At 37.7% G+C, this 24,738-nt stretch overlaps 1 protein-coding gene across 3 annotated transcripts in view; it reads left to right on the forward strand.

Moving 5' to 3' along the window:
- TENM4 (teneurin transmembrane protein 4) overlaps positions 1-24,738 on the forward strand; it is a 1,610,848-nt gene that overhangs the window by 650,758 nt on the left and 935,352 nt on the right. For all 3 annotated transcript variants that reach the window (XM_030476261.1, XM_030476262.1, XM_030476263.1), the window contains one exon: positions 9,446-9,520. The gene's annotated coding sequence lies outside the window, so the exon portion shown is untranslated. The remainder of the gene's footprint in view (positions 1-9,445; positions 9,521-24,738) is intronic.

Here is a 24,738-nt window from a genome sequence, read left to right on the forward strand (position 1 = left end):
TAAGGTTTTATTTACATAAATTGATTAAGATAAAACCATCGCTCAAAATTAAACTTGAAAAGCATATACTGTAAGGTGGAAGTCACCCTGAAACAACAACAACAAGGTTAGCCTGTTTGGGAGTTTTAAAAGTGTCATTAAGTGTGTGTTTGTTGATATCAAGGCTGTGTTACATGGAAAGCAATAGTATGAGAAGCAGCCAGAGTGTATTCCAGGTTATGAAATCGCTAACATTGCTGTGACATTCTTACCTTTATCCAATCTGACTGGAAAATTTAGAGAAATAATTAAATTTTTTGCAAGTACTTCAAATATCCCAAATTTTAAACTATACGCTATCATCAAAAGATTAAGTACTTTCCTCTTAATAAAGAAGTACTTTGCTTTATTCTGCAGCAAGTCATGCTTGGACTATTTGAATTCAATTGTGTTGAACGCGGTTCAGACAATTCATTTTCTCTCAAGATGGTAAAACGTCCACAAAGTCATTTTTAGTTGTAATTCTCTTCCATAATTTTGCTCAGTATTTTTTTCTTTTGGAATGCTCATTGAAAATGGAACCATTAAATGTAATGTAAACATTTCTGAATGGAGATGTTAACATTTAAAAACTGCCTCATTTCTCTTTAATGTGTTTTGCTGTTTTTCTTGCCTAATTATCATTCTTTTCAATATTTATGTTAACATGACCTTTCTCTGACTGAATGGCTGTAACTGCTTCTCAAGTACTTATAGCATCATGATTTTTAAATTAAATTATGTTGTGGTGGAATTGATTGCAATGCAGGCCGCAGAATAGCAGGGAAAGGAATAAGGTACTGTTAGTCCCAGAATCTGAAAGTAGTCATGTTTATTGGTTCACCCTTCTAATCCATGCAGCTGTACCAGAGGAACAGCTTTGTTTCTTGTTCATGATTAGAAACATTCCATTAAATTTAATGCTGGTCAAAATTGTCAGACTGACTAGCTGTGAAAGATTGTTTAATGTTTTAAAATGTTTATTACCTTTATTTAGTATGCCTTCATCCTGCTGACAGAACTAACGCTTGAACTCTGTTTGCCCATGGGAACAGATCACAGGAACATAGGCAGTAAGATTTGGCTCCGCATCTTGAATTTTCAGGTCAATGTTATTCCACAGCCAAAGCCTCCTCTTTGAAATCTGTGAGCTCTAAGGTTGCAGCATATGCAATAATAAGCAAATGCAGAATTTTCTTGTAAACGCTGGGAGATGTTTACTTTGATTTTCTGCATATCTTTCAGAGTATGTGTTCAGTTTGTCTAGAATTGGGGAGCAAAGAACAGACTAACGAACAGCTCAATTTCACCGTGAAACCTTTTCTTGTATACCCAGCTTCCCAAATGTTTTCTCCTTCCATCCAGAAAAGAAGACAACTATCACTAGTCCTTCCACTTTTCTCCGTTTGGAGATGACAGTGAGTGACAACACGATGAGCTGAGTGACAACACGATGAGCTGAAGGACAGGAACGACATACATCAAGGGAGGAAGAGGGGAGAAAATAAACCACTGAAAATTAGATGAGATCTAGATCTTTAAGATTTTAACTTTCTTAAATTGAAAGATGTGAAAAAAAAATGAAGAGAAAGTAAGACTGAAGAAAAAAGTGGATGTGAAAAGACTGCCTAGAAAAGGGACATTGAAAACAACAAAAACAATCATAGAATACCAGGTTGGAAGGGACCTCAAGGGTCATCTGGTTCAACATCTTTAGGCAACGCATGACCTAGACTAGATGTCCTAGAACCCTGTCCAGCCGAATCTTAAGAGTCTCCAACATTGGGGAGCCCACCACTTCCTTGCAGAGATTATTCCGATGGCTGATTGTTCTCATTGGGAAAAATTTTCCTCTTGTGCCCGGTTGGAATCTCCCCAGGAGTAACTTGTGCCCATCACCCCTTGTCTTTTCCATGTGACCCCTTGTAAAAAGGGAGTCTTCATCTTCCTTGTAGCCGCCCTTTAAATACTGGAACTGGAAGATACAGAAATAGCTCCCAAGCAGCAGTAATGGGCAAGTCAGGTAAACTTCAACTGAAACACTCACTAAATAACAAAATTTTGATGTAGGCATATCAGTCTTTAGATCTAGTTGACATAAAACCGACAGAATTGGCACCTAACATAGTCAACAAGTTCAAACTTAGTCCGCAAGCATCCCCCAGAACAAAGCCCATTCCAAGATGATTCTGAGCCTTCTTCAAGCTCTTCTGTCCTCAAAGGCGATTGGTTATGTTCTGAAGTTGTACTTTCTGCAGGGCTTGCTTGGACTGAGTTCCTTGGTGGAACTGAGGATGAGGTTTTTTTTCCTGTACATGAAATACATATATTCAGCTTCTGGTTGACTTTCTTTTCCTTTTAGAGAAGCTAGTGAATAAAGAGAGAACTGTTTGCAAAGGTCCATGCATATGCGAGAGGGGCCAGTATCCTAAGGCAGGTTGCCACAGATGAATGGTGTTCCTGACTGGATATTCCAGCAGAAAAAAAGGATAACACTGAGTGAACTTGTCTTACCCAGCAGATCTATGGCTATCTTGGGTTACTGCAGCTTCTCCGCCCTTCCTTCCTGCTCTTCAGGCTTGGCCAGGTAAACAGTAAACACGCTTGGTTTCCACAGAGGATGCTCTAATGGCTGGCAAAGGAGGGTAGTTCAGTTCGGCACCCTATGCACTGATAGGTGAGCGGTGAGAGTTAAACAGGCAGAGTCACTGCCGAGAGCTTTGGAGAAACAACATGGAAAGAGAGGAAGAGGGGAAAAAAAAAAAAAAGGCAGAAAGAGAGAATGCAATCATCTTTTTTTTTTTTTATGGGAAAAGATGTCAAACTGTCATGTTAGTCTCTGCTGAGGCTCTGAGTGCTAACGGTTGCCAGGGTAACTGTTGTGCCAAGCCTCAGCACTTATGTATTTTTTCCATTGATAATTGCTAATGTGAACAAGTGCTGGCTTGCACTTTGCACCTGCCTGGCTTGTAAGTCTACCTTAATTGGATGTGCCAAGATTGAGGAAAAAGTAATCTGCCCTTTCAAGACAAGTGACAGGTAGATGAAGTGTTGCTTAGGCCTTTACTGTAACAATCTTGCTGACAAAATGACTATGAATTGTCTTCCCTCAGTGCACATATACTGCACTTTGTTTATGGAATCAAGAGTTTAAGCTTCAATGTTCATTATAGGAAATTATGCTATGAAGTTGTGGGGAATAACTCAGTGCTACCTGGTGAATTTCTACTTTTACCCCAGAGTTCAGAGTGTTTCATTATATATGCGTATATGAAAAAGTCTTTCAAAGTGATGGAGAGACATGAGGAAAACCAAAAGAAATATTACTTTATAAATATATATGAATTTGCGTTTTTTTAATGGTTAAATGAATATTCCGAAGGAAAAACTCTGGTGAATTAGAAGGAAGAGTTTTTCCTATATTCTTGTGCTGGTAGTTCGTTCCATCACAAGTGATATGGGACTTTGAAGTAGTCAGTTTTTGGGTGTCTCACTGAAGATATTTTGAAGACTGAAAGAGAACAGCAGCATGTAATTGCCCCTAAAAAATCAGGCTGAAAGCCAAGGAACCCATGTGCTCTCAATCACTTAATGTTTTGCCCAGGACCATCACTTTCTTAATTAAATTATCTCCATACATATTTTGGGCTGCCCTACAGAATACTATTAACGGAGTCTAATTTGCTACTGAGCTGTACAAGACTGTCCCAAAAGCTGTAGAAAAGTTATTACAGGGCCTTTTATTTGTTCTTTTTCTGGTCATAAGGAGATAGCAGAGTTTCTATGATCAGTTTTTATTTGCTTTTCAGAGCTGTGTCAAGTCTGGCCTGCTTCACCACTGACTGTATTCACTGTGTGTAACTCTGCATTTCTTTGATGTTGATTTCCCAGTGCACTTAAATGAAGTTTCCTGAAACCAATATGCCAGAGTGAATTAATATATGAATAATACATAGTGCTTATTTTGGTACCTTTCATCAGAAGACCTCAAAGAATGGCACAAGGGATACCAGGGAGATTGCTTTATACCCATTCTATGAAGAAGGAAGCCAAAGTACAATGATGTTGTGCTCCTTGCACCATCAGTGAGGGCAGAAATAGGGGAAAACCAAGCTATTTGAGCAGAAGATTATCCTATAATCTAGAGAGCATCAGATGTATTAGTAATTCCGATTGTATAACCTGTCTTCATTTTGAGTAATAGCAAAGGTTTATGTGCATCCGTTTGCTCCTATGGCACTGGACAAGGATTAAAAGGTTCCAAATGTAAGGCAGAACAGTGCTGGCCTGTACAACTCACCAAGCTCTTTGGCAATATAGTAGTATTAGGTGAAATTAGTGAAATCCAAAAGTTATTCTGCTGCCTTCCATAAAGCACTATGAACCCTAGATAGTGATTTCGTGTCCAGAATCACAGTGGCCTCATAGGAACGCTATTTTTGTTAAGATATTCAGACTAAGACCATAACAGAGGGAAGCTGCTGAAACTGCACAGGAGAGCAGCAGGATTTTAGTACCTCATTTTGGATTCTTTTAATATGTATTTTCAGAGTTACTCGTTTACTTATGTAATTCGCCTGTGAAATAGACTCATGGGACTAAATTTTGTCTCACATTCCTGCCTGGTCATAGAGATCAAAGAATCTGGAAGTACACAGACATAAATGAGAGTGGCATGTCGTTCCTAAAGTTGATAAGCCACAACTTGTAATGAAGCATTAGCTGGATGAACATTTATTAGTAGCTGCTGTACACAGAAGTGTGTGATTTCATGCTATCAGTTAGTAGTGCTGATCAAGGTTTAGGAGTCTGTCAAAGTTTACCAAGGTACAGGGTAGAGTTTTTCCCTATTACACTTTCCAATATCATCAGAAAGAAATTTCATTCACTTTTCAGTGAAAAAATTGACCTAGATTTTCAGCTTCAGCACAGAGATGCTTATAGAAGCATCTGTAATGGGGTTTATCTGCTAATGATTGTGACTAAACTGGAGCAGCAGGAATATAATGTAGTGGAGAAGTGCAGTGTAATACCAAATGTTCATCTGACTATGAAGAAAAATAATTGCAAAGAAAAGTTTATTAAACAGATGATTTTAGTGTACTCAATAATCAGATCAAAAGTTAAGATATTTTAAACCTGCATTATGGGCAAAATCACATTGGATATTCTATTATGGTCCATTTTAATTTTATTGTATAGTCTATCAACCTGAAAACATCATAGCAGAGATAACAGAAAAATAGATGGGCTCCAACTTCAACAAATGGCTTACCAAGAGAAAGTTGCTCCTTCGAGATGTAAGATCCATTCAACTTCCCAAAGGGAATTAGGGAAAAAAAAAATGGAAAGCAGACTGGGAAAAAGGTACTTCTTACAAGCATTGTGGTTGCCTGAGGCTGGTGTTTGACATATATCCAATATCATGGTGCAAAAAAATGGCATCTTGAATGTCTTCGAGGCTATTATAGCTAGTTGAATGAACTTTCTTATATAGCTGAGGCTTATGGGAAAAGAACCTGAAATATTTTTTGAACTAATTTGCCCTGGAGTATCAAGCAAAATTGTCAGTGTATTTTGTTAGATAAAGATTTCTATACATGGAGCCACAGTACTGTACCATGGGGCAGCTGATGAGAAGATCAGATTTTCCCCTTATTGACATGCAAAGTCATACATTTAGGAAGGTTCATCAACCAGGGTTGCAGTCGTGGTGAGAAACCTGGGTTAGACCATCCCTGCCTGTTGTTCAATGCTGGAGTTTTTGCTTTGCAGTAAGACCTCATGGCAGGCACAGTTTGTCTGTAAATTAATCAAAGGTTTCCACTGTTGAAAAAGTGTTATCTCGGAGTTGTGGGAAGGGATCATCAACTGAAAACTTCACACATGCAGCATGAAACATAACACATTTGTTCCTTTTTCTCACAAGTGTCTGTATTACAGGGCTCAGAGATCAGATAGGTACTACAGTCCCTGTTGAGTGAGCACCCTATGATCTTTGATTTGTAATACTTGGTATAAAGCAATTCATATATTTTCCTGTTGTACAAAGGAAGTTTAAGACATATCAGCAAAGTCACTTCTTTGTGTCCTACAAGAAGTTCACCTGGGGGAAAGGAGAGGAATGACCCAAGCCCAGTTTGCTTAGTCCAGTCTTACTGTGATTTCCCCGGTAATTGCTCCTCACCACATGACAAGAAGCCTCACCAATGAAAGGGATATCCTGAGAGAATGATCAGAAGAAGCAAGGAGGCTAGAATGAGATCAGAAGCAGGGTATAGGTGTTTGCCACTTTTCTGAAGTAATTGGATTTAGCACTGTATGTACCTTTTCCTTGTAAAGAGTGGGTTGTCCTGCCGTGCTTGTTCTTATATATATATATGTATAATTAAAGTTTCATCTCCTCTTTAACTCTGATATACTGTGTGAATGCAAATTCTTGTAAGAACTATCTTGTGTTCCAGGAAGGTCTCCATAGTTGCAAGTAAAACAAGAAGTTTAAGCAGTGGTTTTCAAAATTATTATATTTAGTTGTTTAGGGTTTTTTTTCTCAGCTGCTCTGATAGAAATTTCTCATTTTATTTTTCAACTTTTCCTGCTCCAAACCCAGGTCAAGGATTTGATTTTCCTGTGAGTTAAAGAACTCCATTCTCCCCCAAGTACTCATCAATTGCATGTGCCCATTTAATTATTGTTAGGTTTTAGAGCTTTTTACTCATTAACAACACTAAAGTGGTGCACAGCTGTGTAGCCTCTGCAGCACAAGAAGCAACTAAGGTCAACTTTCAAGAGCAAGTCAAAAGAGAAAAGCACTGTCAGAGTAGCAGAAATTAAAGAGAAGAAGATGTAATGGTAGAAATTAAAGAAGGAAAACCCCCTAGATTTCACAAGTCATTTTCATCCAGTTCTTTCATTCATATTGGTGCAAGCTGGAGTAGTTTCACTGAAATCCATGATTGAAAAATCCATGATGTTTCCTTTAGTTACAGGCTTCAGTTACTTTGTCTTAACAAAATACACCTTTCTCTTAGCTAAGCCATCATAACTGCCAGCATGTTCACGCATAGCCATACTGAATACAAAGTCAAGCTATTTTATTTAAAGCGTCTTCTCTCACATTTTGAAGTTTTACATTAACCTGCAAGGAGAGGAGAGCTGAAAATTATGCAAACAGCAATTCATAGCAACTCCACTGATAAGCTGTAACTTATTAAATCGTTATAACTCTAGCACATTCCTAAGTGTGTGTTCCTATCCTTGTTCTTGTCTAGGATTTGTGTTAGAGCAAGATAAATAATACATTCTATTGAGATGGTTTTCTGGCTTACATATTTTCCTGAACGTTACATTGCATCTTTTTGGGTAATGAATAAAAGAATAGAAGTCAGTAACCATGTAAATGCTGGTAGGTGGAAATTGGAGCCAAATGCAGAAAGAGGGTTTCTATAGGGGTGTATTGGTATCTAATATGTATTAGTAGTATGTATAGGTATCTACTATGTATTAATAGTGTGCATTGGCATCTACTATGTATCAGTATGTATTGGTATCTACTCTGCGTTAGTAGTATCTTAGCATATGTCTATACCAGGATTTCTCTTTTTATCAAGTCTACTAAGACAACCCTAATCTCCAGACTACTAATCTGAGGGAGAAATAATCACTTGACATAGTCATGATTCATATATGCAATGTAAATACAAAGAACTCAGCATCAAATTTTCAAATAAGTGAAATTATAAGAAGGAAAATAAAATATTTGCAATTTTTCTGTAGAGAAAATCTATTTCTCTGGGCATATTTTCTTACTGGTTCATCCTTTTTTCCTTCACCACCTTCCTCTCGAAGGCAAAGGCAACACGTAGGCTTGCCCCTTTAAGTGTGAAGGACAATACACAAAACTTCAGTGACAAATATTGTCACTGTAAATTGCAGCTGCTGGTTTCGTCAGGCAGTTTGTCTTTGGGGGTTTTTTATACTGTCACTGCTGGGTTTCAATATCCTGCTGCTTAAAGGATAACAGCTGAGAAACGGGCAGAACAAGCTGGAACCAACCACTTGCAGAAGTCGCCATTGCCTGTGAATTAATTTTGTGTGACCAGCATTGCTGTGACAGTGGTGACTGAGCCTAAACTACTGAGAGGACTGGGTTCCTTCTAGGCAAGCACTGAAGCTCGGGCACTGCGATAGTTAGGTTTAAGGCCAAGTCCCAGATCATATGTAGTTTCAGAGTCAGCAGCATCAAAATCTCCCATTTCAGCCACAAATGACAGCACATGACCTAATATAATTTCTAGGACTTCATAGGAACTAAGAGTTCCTATGATGTTGATTCTACAAATAGCTAAAACTAAAGGACCCAGTTCTGCTCTGAGAATTTCAGGGAAAACGGCAAATACTCTACTGCTCCACAAAAAACAATCAATGTGTTTAATGCAGAATAAACCAGAATATGGGAAGAAGAGTTAAAAGCAGATGAGCCTGTAGGCAGGTGAATTAGTTGTCCTCTTCTGTCCTCTTCACTCCTGTGGTCCTAGAGCCAGCAATTGATTGCTCCTTGATTTATGTCTGTTCAGTAGCAAAATAAGCTGAAAGATCATCTATGTTCCACCCCTCTTCACACTCATATATATTACCAAAAAGATCTGTGAAAACAATGCAGCAGATCTCCCTTTCTGTTCCTGTATCAAGGCCATCTCCTATGGTGGTTTGGCAGTTTGTGAAGATGGAATAATATCAGAAAGGTCCTGGCTTCAAATAAATATTTCAGCTTTACATTTCATTCCTTTCCATATTACCATCTTAAATGTATGCATGTATTTGTAACTGTATGTATATTTGTAATACGTGTGTGTGTGTGCTGAATGTTAAGTGTTACATCCCTAAGTGATGAAGTATCTTTGCTGGCCTGGTGGAAATGGGGTGGATGGCAAAGATGAACATTTATATTTAAAGATACATGTTTTAATAGTTATGTATACCTGGACCAGTTTTTTCCTTCAAGTGTATATAACACTAATACTATGTTTTGGCCAAGGAATAGGGACTCACAGTCCTCATTACAGGCAAATATATAAATTTCTTTTATAGTGTAATGTACTATGTTTAAAAAAAATTGTACTAAGTTGTGTCATGTGAATAACAGGTCAAAAATCTGCTGTATAAATGAATGACAAAAAAAAGATGGTGATGTTCTAAAAGCGACACAAGAAGAGTTTTCAGTCCTGTTGCATTTTCTTCTGTTTAACTATCATTAAATGCTTCACATGACTATGATTTACTCATCCCAAATATAATTAAACTTCCTTTCCTCTGGCTCTGAACAGGATTTCAGTATTACTTTGTAATTCCAGTGCAGTACAAGAGAAATAAGTTATCTGAAATTGCAGGCCTTTTCCCAATTTCTTTCTTTTTTCTTTTATTTTAGGATGGATATATTCCTTTGCTTTGAAACGTGGGATTTTCTCTGCTTCTGGGCCATCACTGAAAAGCTGTAATTAAGGTAAGAAAGAGAAAACTTCAAATTTTATGCAATTTCATAGTCTCGCAGCCTCCAATGGCTCAAGAAGTGGCACCTGAAATTCTCTTTCCATACTTATGTATATTTCATTTAGAAACTCAAGGTAGTTTGTTGCATTTTTTAATGACATAAAGAGTTTGTTGTTACAGCAGCTTATTGAGCTATAACAGCACCTGTGGGCTTCTTTGCTTTGCTGTTAGAGATGCCATCACAGATTTAAATTTACCAGCCTGCGGGAAGAGATTGCCTTTCTACAGAAAACAATTCCTTTTCTTTATAAGGAAATTCACCCTGCAGGAATTTTAAGGCCTGAGGATCTAAATCTGGAATTTGAACACTCTATAGTTGGCATAAAATTTGAAAAACAGCTATATAACCTAGGACCCTTAACTCCTACTCCAAGAAAGTAAGACTTATGGGATTTACAAGCTTTTGGTCCCTCTACCCCACAACAGCTAATTTAAGGATTGATCTCTAGCTTGCATTGTTTTCCACTGAGGTGCATTTTCTTGTATATCTTGGATTTGAATAGGTAATGTTCATGTATCAGAACAAAATTACATGCTTCTTTCCGGAGGCATGGAGTCACCATCATAAAGTTGGAGTATTTTAAAGGAGTAGAGTGCACAAATACTAACAAAAGCCAGCGGGAACAGATCTGGCTATCTCTTGTAAGCGCTTTTGCTGATCCTTGCTGTAAGCAGCATTTTGAATCAAATCTGATGATTAAATCTAAGATAAGCACAGGATTGATGGGAGTCCAACACTCAGAAACAAATGGATTTACCAGCCTCTTATGCTTTGTGTGGTGGGATTACCGCCAGCATGTGCAGCATGGAGGTAGTCTAGCAGCCTGCTCAGTCTTCTGTATAACTCATGACATCCATGGATTGCAGTGCACTGTTATGAGGGGAAGAATGTAGGAGTGTTGCTTTTCTTTGTATCAGTCACTTATTCACTGATCAGAAAACCAGCTGATTATTATGCAATTATTATACAACTGAAACACTATTCAGATGTCCTAAAGAAACTTTTTACATGTTACATGTAAATATAAACATAGTTACAAAAAATCAGTGCTATTTACTGAACAATATATATATATGGAGATACGTAAGATGTATTGATTATTTTTGTCACACAAAAGACCTGTTTTAAGTGAATCTTGTAGATTTAATCTTTTTATAGCTGCATTAGTGAGAGCTGTGTTTTTCTGGCTGTGGTTGTCTGGGATCAACTTCTCTGGGTGGTGTTGGCATGGTTATTGTTACTGTGTTAATGGATGTCAGGTCACAAGTTCATTAAGGTTTTGGCTTCAGAATAAAATAATGAAGTTTTTGTGAAAGTTTGGTCAGGAAATCTGTCATCCTTGTTCAATTAAAATCTGTAACAAAAATAAGTTTATATGTAAATACATTCAAATATGAGGAATACTGTGCACCTCCATACGGTCTGTAGGTTGCAATCTGTATTAATAAGATGGTAGAACACATTTTTTACACAAAGTTGCAGAGGATCAGTTTCTTTTTCCTTATTTAATTTGCAAATTAAATCCTCAGTAATGCAATAGCTCGAAATGCCCTGGTCATGCCCTTTTAAATTTCTGTGAGAACAGCCAAAAACCTTCAGCAAAGACCATGCTGTATCCTAAAAATACTCCAAAAATCAAGCAGTGTTTTCTGAGTTAAACCAAAACTGCAGTTTATTTACCCACTATCATCAAGAATGCAGGTTTTGCTGCTATATTATGTTACTGTATTTAATTTTGTTGGTCACATTTCATTACATCTTGAAGTGTAAGTTAACTTGATTGATGCAAATTGACAGATTATATCCAAGATCTAACCCAAGCATCCCAACAGTTGTTAGCAGATGCTGAGAATCTTTTACTCTTACTCTGTATTTCAAAGCATATGCCTACATTTCAGATAATGTTTCTGTATTCCTGTGTGAGAAAACAAACTGTCATTCCTTGTTGAACTAAATCCACAGCTTCTGAATTATCAGTTCTTCACAGCATTGTGATATCTGGTAATGTACATGTAATGTGTGAAACTGGAAATGTTGCTTTGAGTGTAAACATATCAAAGCATCATTCTGCCTGTTTTTTATGTTCATTATACAATCTTCACACCAATTTACTATCAACTTATTGGACTTATGTTACTAAAATTAGGCATGGATTTAAATCCACTATTTCTAACACACACCACTTTATTTCTTTCAAGTAACATTCAAGTAACTTCTAGCTCTTTCTGTAGCCAGAAGTTTGAGTGGCAAACTGCTATTATCATGGAAGAGAGAGAAGGCTAAGTTTGCAAGCTCATATTTAATAGGACGTAGGATGAGACCCTCTGGAACTACAAGAACGGAACAAAATGTGTTTTTAATTGTGGGATAAGAATTGAAACAATTTCCTTTTTGCAAAAACAGAATCCTTCTTGTTAGCTGGGTGAGCTAGTGAAACATCAGAGATTTATAAAATGCTGCTTTCAAAGAGTGGCTAGAAAGTAATCTCTGTAAAATGCATGTAACCTCTGGGGTTTGAGCACAGTCCCTGCCTGCCCACCTGAAATAGCATTCAGCAGAATCATACAAACTGCAGCTGATTATTTTCTTAAACCCAGAGCTTAAGCTAGACCTTCCTTAAGAAATAAATTGCTGCTGAATATGGAACAGAATCAGAACTATGGAACTAAAATAACACACGATTCCCAAAATAAAAACCATTTCAGACTTTAAACAAAACCCTATTTTATTCTGGTAGAAACTATTTAGAGGATTTTTAATGATTAGAAGGCATTCAGCCACAAATGGAAGGAATGTATTCAAGCCTCAGTATGTTTTATTGGCAGGCTTCTAAAAACCCTGAATCCCAACCGTAACTGTGAATGACAGCACTTTGATTTTTGTTAGAGGCAAGGCAAGACAAGAGAACACAGCCTTTTCACTGAGATCCCACTCAGATGTCACTAAATATAGTACACATGTAATCATAACACTTGATTTTTAAAAAAAATAAAGGTTGAATCACCAAATAAAGCTTAATTGTGGTATGATATATCCAGCCTGGATGGGACTGATGGAAGATGTGACTTGCTAGGTGCCCCTGCCAGGGAAATGAACAAGAATCTGTTTATCCTCTTCCCTCTTAAGACAAAAATGACAACAAACAACCCAAATCAAAACAAAAAGACAACTAAAAAAATCAACCACAAAAAAAAAAAAAAAAAAGAGAAGAAGAAAAATAACACCACCAAATGACTTGCTTTGTTATTGAACAGAAGCAAACAGTTTTGCATGTAACTGTTAGAGATTCTCTGGATATTTTAATGAAGCTATAGATAGTATATGTCATTCAGGTACTGTCAGGGGAGCAGAAGTGTCCTCTTCCGGGATTGCATTGCTTGAATGTATCTGTCACTGGATGCCATCTGGTCCATTACAAAACAAACCATGTTACAATTCAGAGATGTTTATTTGTCGTTCTTCCTAAGAACATAGCCACTGACAGGATGGGACAATACGAAGGAGGAAAGAAACCAATCGGATGCACAGGTTATTCAAGGATACCTTTCTCCAAAGGTGATCCCATGTAATTTTGTGAGTTAAATCACCCTAAACCATAGCCTGTTTGATAGTTGGAACACAGTAACAACAAAACCGATGTCTTCACACTGTCTTCTGACTTTGTCTTGCTACAAAGCAAGAAAAGAACTTGCTTTAGTGTGTATATTACTATCCAGCGCAGTTTTGTTTGCTGTACAATAAGGTATCCTTCTGTAATCATTATCTCTTTATCAAGAAGAAGTTGTTCTCATGTTCATATTATTTAGGGTTGTGTTATGGTTTTCGTTTGCTAGATGCAAGGAATCTCCCCTTAAGGTACTCCCCATGTTGGGCCAACAACATTTGTAGTCATTATGCCCTGTGAAATTAAGCAGCTGCTTTTTCAAACATTTTCCAAAGGCTAATCATGATCCAAAGGGAATGGACCATGTATGGAGATGTGGTCCTTCCCACACCAGGCTACCGATATAGCATACCGATAACATTGTGATGACTTGGCAAAGAACATGCAGATGGAACTGTTTTCCATGAGAAAGTACTCTTTATTTGAAACCCAGAAGCTTAGAAAAACCATATTTATTTTGGCTTCAAGTATTTTTATACATTAAGGGGGGAACATAACTTTCTGGGAATCAAGATATATACAGTACTGAATGAAACAGAACTTAAACAAGATGTTTTGGCAAAAGAAGCTAGTTTGACCGAAGTTGAGCTGCAGTCAACTTCCCTTCCATAACGATTATATCATTTTTCCTTTATATCTAGTCAGAATTAAGAAAAATATCTCTTCTAAGAGAATTCAACATTCAGCTCCATTCAACAATGATTTTACCAACAGACCTGAATGGTCAGATTTCCTTTTTCTGTATTGGTTGCAAGTGATTCTTTCGCTAGTTAAAGAGGCATCAAGATGCCCTAGAAAATGACTAGTTTTGGAGGACTGGCTTTTGCAGGACTGGAAGCCAGATTTAACCCAATCATTGTATGGTCTTGTACAAAGAAGCTGGTTTCCTTGGTCTCCTTCTGAAGTCACTGGAGAAGTTCAGGCCTTCAGTGTGTTAAAATACTTGAATCTATGCAGGACAGTCACTTCGGGAAAACATTAAGGGAGGTGATCAAGCCAATCCCTTGTTCAGCAATCCTTCAAGCACAATGTAAGGCACTCAAACTTACCTTTATGTTTCTTGCTGAATAAGGAGGGACTAGTGAGCCACAGCTTGAGGGATGGCAGCCAACTTCCAAATAGGATAACTAAAGGGTTTGGGGGTTTATGATGGGCCTTTTCATTTGGTTTTTGGAGTTTTTGTCTTTTTTGTTACTTAATTTGGTGGCTATTATCAGAAATGGTGATTTCAGCTATGGCAAGGCAATGAACTAGCTACACAGCTTTTAAAACTGAACTAAAACAAGACATTACCCCAGAAAAACAACATTGTTTATTGGTGGTGTGATAAAATCAGAGAGCATGTCATAGCGACTAGCAGATCACCTATCCAGCTGACTGGTTTGTTTATCAGTCTCACTGTAACAGGTCTATCATTATTTCCTCCACTGTGAAACATCTGCATCGTGATTTTCTGACAGTATCTAGAATTGCACTTCATGACCCAGTTAGTCCTTTCTAGCTTCCTACATTCATTATACAGCAGTAGCATTATAAATAATATTGATATAAAATAAACTTAATTATGATAATTGGTATGTTGTACTAGGTGCATCTCAGATATTAGATCAAATCACAGTATATGTACAATGTCATTGTCTCCCTTGCATTTTGCATGAAATTTTTTACAGATAAGAGACATATGATTATATTACACCAAGATGTGCTATATTCTCATTTGTTCCATTGTCGTATATGCAATTCAGAAGCCTTCTTAGTGTACTTTCTAAGGGAATTTTTGTTGTGCTTTCTCTTAATTTCCTTCATTTCTTCTCTTTCTTTGTTCATACCCTGTTTAGTTCTAATGATAGCTTTTTAGTCATCATTTTCTATACTTAAGAAGATATGGAGAATGGCAGTATCAGATCAATATATGGAACCAAAATTCAAATACATTATGTGTGTGTGCACACAGGAAAAAAAGGATAAAAATGAAAAGAGAGAATTAGGTGAGGATAACAGCCCTTTTGCCACATTTGTACCAATGCTGCATCCCTGGCAGTGTTCAAGGCCAGGTTGGACGGAGTCTTGGGCGGCATGGTCTAGTGTGAGGTGTCCCTGCCCATGGCAGGGGGTTGGAACTGGATGATCTTAAGGTCCTTTCCAACCCTAACTATTCTACGATTCTATGATTCTATGATTAAGTCTGTAAAGTTCATTAAATAAGGTATTCTGGGACAGACTCTCAGGTTAGAATGGAAAATCAGCTTTTTCTAATGCTTTTACATCATATTTCCTTGTCAGGAATTTGGGTATTTCGAACATGTGGCTTCATCGTCTGATTGTCAAGAAATGGTGGTATTTTCATGGTATGGTTGGTAAATTCTTGCTATGATAAACAGGATAATGGAGTGTCTAACTACTAGGACGTTATTGAGCTGTTGATCAAATAATATCAGTTTTTGCCTCTGAATTCCAGCAGCATACTAGTCTAACAGATATTTAACAGATATTGCTACTTCTTCTGGGCAAATGGAGCCCTGTTTTATAGAATTTCAATTCTGGTAAAAAGTTGTAAAGAATGTAGTGAATCTTCTGCTATGAAAGAGAAAATGTTTAAAGGTGTCTAATGCTATTACTGCCTGATAGAAAATCAGGTTTCTAAGGCCTGTTTATTTCCTTGTGTCTGTGTGATGTGACAGGAGAAGGTGATGACTGCACTTAAAGGGAGACATCAGTTACAGTGCCGTTCACAAATGCAGTTTGTTCGGCAATAATGTCTTATCTGTCTGCTTTTTCCTTTCTTCAAAGGACAGCTTCTTCATAAGTTTCTGATTTTCTGATTTCTTTCTGCTTTAAAATACTTACATGATAGCAAAGAGGACCTATAAATTCACTCTGATAGATGGAGTGTTTCAGGGGGCCTCGCTTACTCCAAACCAAGGTATTTACAAAGGTATCTTCAAGATAGCTGAAAGTACAAGCTCTGCTTGGTAGTGGGCTCAAACATGTTAAATAATGCTGATTTTGCACTAAGTTCCTATGGAAACTTTAGATGGAAACCCTGGATACAGTAACCAAAATGCATAGGAGTCTCCACTGAGCTTTCTCCCTGTTTTTTTCCTCTTAATGTTTTTGTGGAGTATTATTGTTAAAACCTCGTGATGTCAGTACCTTGCCAAAGCTGCTGGCTCAAACTGCATCATGAGTTCCCTTGGGCACTGGTGCCTGACGTACTGTTCATTGGCACCCACCATATTCTCACTGCTGCTGCAGATGCACTTAGTGTTCAAGAAAAAAAACCTCATAATTTGCAAATCTCAGCCCCTATTAAATGACAGTGTAAATGATTTAATCCAGATGACTTAATCCATTTGAGTAATCTGGTGCTTAATTTGAGAGGATACTTTTTATTATTCAGGGTGTTTTAGGGTATTATATTATTTGATGAGTGAATTTCCTACACAAATACCTGTTTGAACTGTTCATTCTTATTTTTGGCATTTCAGTTTCTATCAAAGAAAGTGTTAAAGAATTGTTTCCTTAATGATAACTAACGAAGGTTGCATATCACACTTACTTACACTGTTTGCTTTGTGTCCCAGAACATGGAATTTCCTTATAATATAAAGAAATTTACTGTGTCAATAAATAGGGTTGTAATATCTACTATATATGATACATATAATAGCAATGCTTGGCAGGGAAGAATTAGGATACCCTGGTTGGTTTTGGGCTGACCAGATCACACTCTGTCAAACAACTTTCAGGCAGTGTTGGGGAATTAGCACAGCTAAGGTTGGTTCCCAGCATGCAGTTTGGATGCAGGAGGCTAACTAGGTTTAATGCAACGCAGCAGGTTGTTTGACACTAGCTGGCCTCTTCCCAAGGATAGTCTGGGCGCATTTAGGTTAATAGAACAGATATTCATGGCCCTGGTGCTCATGCTGCTCGTTGCTGCAACAGGCAAACCAGACACTCTTGGAACAAACCAAGAGACACAAACCAGAGACTCTTGGAACTAACCAGCACATGCCCTCACATGTCCGTGTTTCTCTAATTAACCTGTGGCCTAAAGTTAGAGGAGCAACACTGTGACCTGCTGAACATCTTGGAGAATTGCTTTGTCAGCTGTTTTTGAAGGAGCTCAGTCTTAGGACTCACCACAATCATGACAGAAGACTTCCTTACTATGATCAGAATTAGCTGTATCACTCCACAGAGAAGAAAAGAATATTTAGCCCATAACATTGAATGAACAACTAGTTGCATGAATAAAATATGAATTAACACTAAAACTTCTCCTTAGCTGTTCCAGCATTTTACCAAGCTTCTAAAGCCACCTTGTAGGTTTTGTTACTTATTCAAGGGATAGTGTGCTATTTTCTCCTTTCCCTTTTCCCTGAGATGACTATTACATCAAGAGAAAATGCTTAGAAGGGTTTGTTTCCTCTGTAGTACAAGTGATAGTACAAGTAGTGATGCAGCTGTCCATCATTCTCCATAACTGGGTATCAGAGCACATGAGACACTGGATCACTGTGTCACTTCCACTATTTCTCTGAAATTACTTGATTATTATTTGTTGTGTATTTAATTACATTTCATTACAATATTTTTTGCTTGTAGGTTTCAGTCTTCCTTCTTTTGCTTACAGCTTGATCAGCCCAAGTGATACGTATTTTGTGTAAGCAATATGCTATGAGAAATAATGCATAATGTATAAAGTAAAGCTTCTCAGGATCCATGTATAACTTGTTACAACTTTTGCGTGCTATCTACATAGGATATGCAAATACAGTTAAATGTTCTGAAGAGGAAATGGAAAAGAATATGCACTCCCTATTTGATAATTTGAAGGAACTATGTCACAAAAATAAATTTAATATGATGTCAAAATCTGTATAATTAACCCATTCATAAGTAACTGTATAAATTCAGTTTAGCAATCTACTGCAAAGCAAAACCACTGTGCAATTATGCTGCAATTACAGGTTAATTACATAGATATTACAGCATCTGCATTTTACTTATACTGTCTTTTTCCAAATTACAGTAATTAACCTTGCAGCTTCTAAGCTTTACCTTGCATAACAATAAAGCACACGACCTGGTTAAAGGCAATTTTTCTGCTCTTAGCTTTACTTCACGTACAAATCATACACAGCATCATTTCACCAGCTAACTTGAGAATTCTTTAAAGACAATAGCTAAGTTATTAATAATATGTTAATAATTTATAAACAATGCCTAACTTGAAATAAATAAATATATGTGTATATATATTTCTGTAATTAAAGTTTGGCCATAAATAGTAAGATATCATTTAGATCTGGGGTTAATAAGGTTTCTGGAGCAGTATTCCTGCCTTTCTCTCCTTTCTGAGTTAAAAACTAAGGCTACTTTTCATCTTTCCTAACTTCACATACCTAAGATTGAATGTATTGCATTTCCTTGCTTTGTTTTCTGTAAAGGGCACAACTTGACTAGCTTAAACTAACTCATACTTTGCACTATGCAGTCAATGCAGCAAGAAGCAAGCATGAGTACCAGGACCATAAATATCTATCTATTCTATTGCTGACTTACAAAGTGGATGGGTGCCAAAAGCCAGTTTTTCCCTCTGCAACAGCCTCTGTGCTCTTTTTTCTTACACCCATTGGCCCTTCACCATGATCCAAGCAGTCTAACATGGCTGTGCAAGAAATAACGCGTGTACAATGGTTGTGAAACAGCACAGGATTTTGTATTCTCAGCGCATATTGTGAATACATATCTTAGGATTTTATACTGACGATATAACAACAGAATTTGAATCTTCATTACTTTGCCAGTGATATGAGATGTTGACCTTTATTCAACAGGACATGTTTAAGCTCATTCTGAAGCATTCTTTGTTTTCAGATCTATAGCACAAGTCCAATGTCCCCTTTTCAGAAAGGGTCATCCTCATGCTTCCTGTTGTTATTCCCCCAAAATTCTAAGTGCTGTACATAAAACAAAGTGCTAGCCTTGTCTTGAAAGTGTTTATAGCCTAAAACAGAGGTTATAAGTGCATCAAATGAAACATGCATACGAGAGGAGTAGGAAAAGGTGGAGTAATTGTGATTAGCATGGTCAGTAGTATTTTCAGAATGAGCCTCACTTAAATGTCATCTTTATTATTAATAATCAAAACAAGACTTTCAGTAGGTGTTTTAAGTTCTGATTTCTGCTTTATTGTCATGGATTTTCTTTCTGTAAAAGTAGCCTAAAACATCTGTGTTAAACATCTGTTACATTGGACTCCAGCAGAATGACACTATATCTGTGAAGGGAAAGGTACAAGAGGTTTTAAACCTGCAGGTTGCCAGGAGCATCTGAAAGTCTAATCATGACATGTTGTACATCCTTTCATTTCCTGAGCCTATACATTCACACCTGATGGTATCATTATAAATAAGCAGATTAAGACATTTTGCCTCAGGAATGGACAGTAATTCAAGGAATTGCAGGCACAGTGATACCAGTAGCAAGAACTGGTGATTTCCTACTTCTCATTATGAGAAACTTCAGCTTAAAGTTAACACAGTTTATCATAAAAAGAGAAATAAAAAAATCCTGTTTCATATCCAGATATCTACAGCACTACCAAGAAAGCAAACAGAAAAACTATGGCATAAATGAGAAAAGAATAACTTTATGAAGATGGGGAAGAGAACTGTATTATGTATTTGTATGTACATTTTTTAGATGGCTGTATATCCTAGTGTTTTCTCAATGCCCATCATGTTGTTAACTAACCATGAAATAATGTCATACCAGAAGAGAATGTTTGTTCTTAAACCTTTATTCACCCATATCAATAAGCCTGACAAAGAGTTTTCCTGTAGAGTAAAGTACACTAAAGAATAAATGGGCTTCATTTGTTGTGGGGTTTTTTTTTTGTTTTCTTTCTCCTGGAGTTTTGATTTAATATTTATATATATATGTATATTCTTCTATGGTAAGCACATGGGATCTGGCTAAAAACATTTTTATTTCTCTGTTCACTGTAAATGCTAGTGAATATTCCCTCATGCATTACAAATATTTGGAATAATTATATTCATTCCAGTACACACATAAGTTTTACTTCAGATAACTAAACTAGTGCTATGGACTTTTAAATACATCAAAAATGCATTTATGTTAGCAAGGAACAGGGTCTGTTTAACTGACACAAAAAATATGTTGGTATAAATTGATCATTAATACATTTAAGCTGGCAATTAAAAGATGATGTCTAACCTTTAGAAGGCTGAGGTTTCGGAGCTGTAGTGTCATCACTGGGCAAAATTAAATCAAGTTCAATATATTTCTAAAAGACCTCAAAAATGGGTATTGCTTTTGATAGTGGGAGGGCGAAGTCAGTGAGCCAGGAGTTGTGCTTCTTTATACCTCAGCAAGGTCAAAAGGGGCAGCCTTTTGCATTAGAAGCAAGTTGTTATGATTCAGGAGAATAACTGATGGCCTAACTAAAAAAGTTAGTAAAAATAGTTCATAAGAAATGCTCTGGGCACATCTAAACCTGCCAACTGAAGTACATAGGTTGATGGAAGAGTAGAAAATACAGGTGCAGGAACAGTATCCTGGGAAGCATGACCACACCAGGAAAAGAGCTATTCAGGGAGGTTTTTGCTTAATCTTTATAATTTTTTGCCCAGGTAAACTCCCTGAAGTTTCTTGTTCTGTTAGCATTTCATGGCCAACCTACCACTCAAGTATATGACACAAAACCATTAACACCCCTCTCTTGTTTTTCTTACCCACTGATTGTTTAGGAACAGGTACAGCCTGCTTCAGAGATCTCTGAAATCAAAGGACATAGTTTCATTGCTTTCATTAAGCCTTGGCAAAAATCCCTGCTGTAGTGACTGTGCTTGCAGCATAAGATAAATAATGGTAGATAGATATTTTCATTTTAGCAGGGCTGGTTTTTACTGAGCGTGCTGCAAGCTGAAGTCAACCTTTTTATATAGTTTTACACGTACACTCACGTTTCCTATAGACTTAAACATTTGAAAGGTATAATTAGGGAATCTCACTGAGACAGTCTGCAGTTCTAATAACTTCATCTGCTGATTCAGCATAGCAGGAAGGAATGACTATAGAAAAACGGTACCATTTTATCATAACTGTCGCTGCCATAACCATGTGTATCAGATCCCTGTAAATTTGGCCATCAGTTTGCATGTACTAAATTGCTGCTGTTCATAGACCGTTGTGCATTTCCTTTAAGCATTCCTGGAAAACATTTCCTAGCTGTAGGCTTTGAATTAATCAATCAATTTTTGGGTTTATAGCACCATTCTGGAAAATTCACTCATAGCACTTTCAGTAATAGAGATAAGAAAAACGAATCCATACTCTCCATTTAAGACTAAAACATCTATCTTCTTGACTACATTCATTGAAGACATTTCAGCTGTGGAAGTTCCAACAGCTTTATACCTTTAGGAACTCTTTAACTTCAAAACTAAATGAAGTTTAGCTCATATGCATAGGAAGCAATAAAAATACCGGGGTCACAAAGAAGAATATGGAGCCAACTGAACCTTTGATTTGACCTAAATCAGGTCTTAATTTCATCATTTTGGAAAACGACAAAAGATTTTGAAGTCATTTCTGCAGGCCACAGTGTGTTTGCTGGAGGGGAGCTGATGGATTATTCACAGTTACTCTTAGATGTCAACAGCGTGGATGTCTGCAGCTGAGCTCTTTTCAGGGTCATGAACAGAAATAGGGTCTCTTATGGCTCCCCTGTTCTGGGTGTGAAGAGTCATGCCATTCAAGTGCCTGCTTCTCTCTCCTAATCATAAAAGGTGTTGAGCATGATTAGCTCTGGTGCAAACATCTATGGAGACCTCTGCTGTTTACCAAATGAGTTTTGGCGTGAACTACAGCTGAAAGTCATAGTGGTAGTTAAATAGCCAAATAGAAGACAAATCTAATAAGAGACCCAGCAAATCCCACCTCAGACCTGAGCAATAAGACATGAGTGACATGAGTTCACATATTTTAATAATGGTGTATAATGCCATAAGAGTTTGGAAAGAAAATAATACCATGAAATGATGGAGCAGTAGCTGCATTTACCAACTTAGGTAAGAATTTGACATCAGACTAACTAACATTTCAGTTAAAATATTATTTCCATCTTAATGTATGAATATTAAAGCTGGAAACTTACCCAAAGTACAGAGAGGTGCCTAAATGCATTCAAAAGCTAGTTCCTCAGTAAAATGAGGCACTAAATGGATTGAATGTATGCTACATGCCAGGTTTTATCAGATGGTTCATTGACCCCTATTCCCACAAGTCATCCAGAGAAAATGCTATTAGCACTTTGGGCATGTGTTGAGAGCACAGCTAGAGCACCTGCCAAAGCACACTTGCAACTGGGCAGATGAGGAAATATGCAGAAGGACCAAATGAAAGAATTTCTCATTTGAGCAATATTCATAAAGAGCAAAATTTGGGGATCCAACTGGGAGTTGAAAGCCTTGAAGAAAAGGAGAGGAAGACTTCTTCTGCCTTATACAGTGAATTTTCTGCTTCTGTTCCTCTCGCTGCATCCTTGGATGTTTTGCGAAACTTGTTCTCGTCCTGAGCTGTGTCTTGTTTCTCATCCAAGCACCTTGCCCTGTGTTGTGTTGGGTCAATTGTACTTTATTTTGGGAGCTTCCTGATTACCTTCCTGATTACCCTCCAATTAATTTTTTGGACGGGTCAATCCATCTGCCTTTCATCCATGTGTTAGCGCAATTACGAAGGATACTTCAGTAGCATCATACATGTCCTACATTTGTTTTTGCATGTAGAGTGCTATCTTGTCCTACAGAATAACTGCTTCTATTCTGAATATATTTGAAATGTATTTTATTAGTGCAAAAAATCAAAGAGTAACAAGGTCACTTATCTCTTGCTGCCAGGATGCATCTACGCTTTTATTTGCACATTTGCTGACAGGCTCTTTCTTCCTCTGGCAGGCTTAAAACGTACTCGTTTCATTTGTTCTCAAGGTAAATGGAAGTCCTGTATGCAAACAAGGGTCTGTTGAAACAGGCCTTCACTCACACCATGCTCTCTTGACCTGAGTTTGCTCATTTGGCAACAGTGGGATTCCAGTCAGGTAACTGTACCTCTAAATTAATCACCTAATGCTATCAGTTAAGCCACCTATGGTCTTTTACCAATCCAGGGCTTTTCAGGCTGTGAAAGGTGCCTTCCTTTCTCCTTTGTGAAAAGTGGCACATACTGAAGGTGGACGTGTCTCTGTAATGTTTTCTTTCCTGGCTTAGCTGGAGGGCATCTATGATGTAGCAGTCAGAATGTGTTAAGTCACTCTGCTGCACGCTCTCCCAGAACCTTATAACGAAAGTCCCAGCAAGTGTTGCCCTAGGAGAAGAGGGCAAGCTCCTTACTGCTGGTCATAGAGGAGTCTGGGCATCACAGAGCCTCCCAGTCCAAAATTCCTGCCTTTCTCCCATCCTCCAACACTCCGAAGAGCACTGGTTTCCTTTATTGTTTCCCTGTGACCATTACTTTAATTGGAGCAGCAAGAAAGAAACATGAGGGGTTAGTGACAAGCGGCAAAAAAGATCATAACATGAGCAAAAGTCATCAGAGAGCCAGCAAACTCTTTGCATGGTTACAATACGAATGATATTGAGAACTCCTATAAAGGCTAAAGTAATGACTCAACTCAGGAAAATAAAATAAAGCCTTCAGAGCTCAATCTGTAAAGTTTGTTTTCAGTCATTCGTATGCATATTCAGAAACTCAAAGTTATGTGGAAAGACAGAGATTGAAAGATGTCAGTATTTTGAGAATGTGTGCAGTAAACCACTAAAATATGTCCAGTTTTGAGTAGACTGCTGTTACCTCTGTCACAATGAAGAAAGAAGCTACTTATTTTTGACCAACTGTGGTGGGTTGAGCCTGGCTGGATGCCGGGTGCCCACTAAAGCCACTTCCCTCCTCAGCTAGACAGGAAATAGAAAATATAAGGAGAGTCTCATAAGGGTTGAGATAAGGACAGGGAGAGACCACTTACCAAATACCATCATGGGCAAAACAGCTTCTATTTGGGCGAATTAGTTTAATTTATTACCAATCAAATCAAAGTAGGATAATGAGAAATAAAAACTAAATCTTAAAAACACCTTTCCCCCACCCCTCCCACCTTCCTGGGCTTAACTTTACTCTCAAATACTTTACTTCCTCCCCCCTAGCAGCATAACGAGACAGGGAATGGGGGCTGTGGTTGGTTCATGACACGTTGTCTCTGCTGCTCCTTCGTCCTCATGGCAAGACTCCTCACACTCGTCCCCTGCTCCAGTGTGGGGTCCCTCCCACAGAACCCCGTCCTCTATGAACTTCTCCAATGTGTGTCTTTCTCACGGGATGCAGTTCTTCATGAACTGCTCCAGTGTGGGTCCCTTCTATGGGATGCATCCTTCAGGAACAGACTACTCCAGCGTGGGTCCCTTCCACGGGGTGTAGT

This window comes from Strigops habroptila, chromosome 2 (assembly GCF_004027225.2).
Source record: "Strigops habroptila isolate Jane chromosome 2, bStrHab1.2.pri, whole genome shotgun sequence".
NCBI classification, from domain to species: domain Eukaryota; kingdom Metazoa; phylum Chordata; class Aves; order Psittaciformes; family Psittacidae; genus Strigops; species Strigops habroptila.